Source organism: Gopherus evgoodei, chromosome 16, assembly GCF_007399415.2.
Source record: "Gopherus evgoodei ecotype Sinaloan lineage chromosome 16, rGopEvg1_v1.p, whole genome shotgun sequence".
NCBI classification, from domain to species: Eukaryota; Metazoa; Chordata; order Testudines; family Testudinidae; genus Gopherus; species Gopherus evgoodei.
Genome location: NC_044337.1, coordinates 6,331,240 through 6,333,222, shown reverse-complemented (window position 1 = coordinate 6,333,222; position 1,983 = coordinate 6,331,240).

Here is a 1,983-nt window from a genome sequence, read left to right as displayed (position 1 = left end):
GCCTTAGCACACCTGTTTCTTGCCATGGGTCCCCTCAGGGAGTCCACGTGCTCTGGACCCCTCAGGCCTCCTCACCCCCAAAGGGGTTGATGCAACCCTGTTCTCTAGACCGGAGTGACTCTCAGGCAGCGTAAAACAGGAGGGTTTATTGGGAGTTGAACACAGCACAGGAAATTCTCAGGGCCTCAAGCCTGGCCTCCCTCAGCACAGCACATCCCAGTTACCCTGCATCCTGGAGGGCTCTGCCTGCTCCCCCTCTCCAGCCCAGAGGCCCCCTGCTTCCCAGCTGGGCATCTGATATCCCCAGCCACAAGCCCCGCCTCTCCATTGTCTTCTCTCCAGGTAAACAGGGTCGTAAACAGGAAGGCCTGGGTCTCCTCTCCTCTCAGCTCTCCTCTGGCCCCTCTGGCTGGAATGGTCTGGTCAGGTCACCGGGGTCCTCTCTTCGCAGCCCATTGTCCTCCCACTGGCCAGAATCGTCTGTGACTCCTGAGCTGGGTCTCCGGGTCACCAGGTCACCAGTCGCTGGGATCTCCATCCTCCAGGCCATCGACTGGGGTCCCAAATTCCCTCTCTGGTCCTCTGTAACAACAAACTCCCTCTCCCCTGTCCTCGGTAAACCAGTAACACCCGGGGACACTGAGTCCCCCTCCCTCTGCATGCAACCCACTGGAAAACATAGAAAAATCAAGAAAACCCCCCACTTCATCACAGGATCCACTGGAGAGTGTCACTGGGAGCAGTGCATAAGATGAGGTGTCCTATCATGTTTACTCCGATCAGATTATGACATAATAGAATAGCTGAAATAGTCTATTTTATTTGTATTATGTTATTTTGCAATTGTTAAGAGCAGCAACTACCTAGCTAAGACTGAAGCATCTTATCTAATTTTCGAGATCTAAGTGTCTCCTCTTTGTGTGCAACAAGACAATTTAACACACCGTGACAAGCAGGAGATGCTTTTGTTTTGCAACAACATATTTTTGCAAAGAATTTTCATCCCACTTCTTATGATTTCAAGAAACAAACTGGTTTAGTCTGAGTGGGATTTTCTGATACAAATGGTTTCAATGAAATTTCCTCACCATCTCAATTCCTGGGCTCTATTCCTTCCTCTGGGGGGTTTGCTGTCTGTTAGAACAGGAGTCAGGACAGGAGTCTCTTTCTGGCTCTGCCACCTCCTTGCTGTGTAGGCCCTTGGGTAGGTCACTTCCCTTCTCAGGCTCCCCATCTGTGCAATGGGAGCAGGGACAATTCTCAAACTCTGGGCAATTGTGAGCCTGGGTGAGATAAGGGGATTTTCATGGTGTTGAGCACCAAGGAATTCTAAACTTTGCTAAAACGTCTAGTCTGGGGAAATCAGAAATGGTCGTGGCTGAATTTTAAGCATTGTCTTTTTTAAAGCCCATTCAGGGATGTGAGCCCCACTCTTTTAGGTACCTGGGGTTCTTTGCCAGGAGGAAAGAAGAGGTTGCTGCCTCCATTTTTGTGGCCTTAACAAACCAGATGCCGTGCCCCAGTTCTCGTGTGAGATCCCCGAAAAAGAACATCTTCCCATCCATTAAGAAAACAGGACCTATCTTTAAAGGGGGAACAAAGAGAATCCTGGGACTTACAGACTAACCAGCCTCCCTTCCATACCTGGAAAGATAGTGGAACATATTATTAAACAATCAATTTGTCAGCACCTATGGAATAATTTCGTTCTTAGGACTAGTGAGCATGGATTTGTCAAGAAGAAATCATTCCAAACCAATCATAATTCCTTCTTTGGCAGAGTTACGGGCCCAGTGGAGGTGGGTAAACAGTAGATATGATGTATCTTGGTGTTAATAAGGCTTTTGACAAAGTCCCATAGGACATTCTCACAAGCAAACTAGGGAGATGTGGTCTAGATGCAATTAGTAGGATGTGTGTGCAGAGCTGGTTGAAAGCTCATACTCCAAGAGTCCTTCTCCATGTCTGGCTGTCCAACTGATA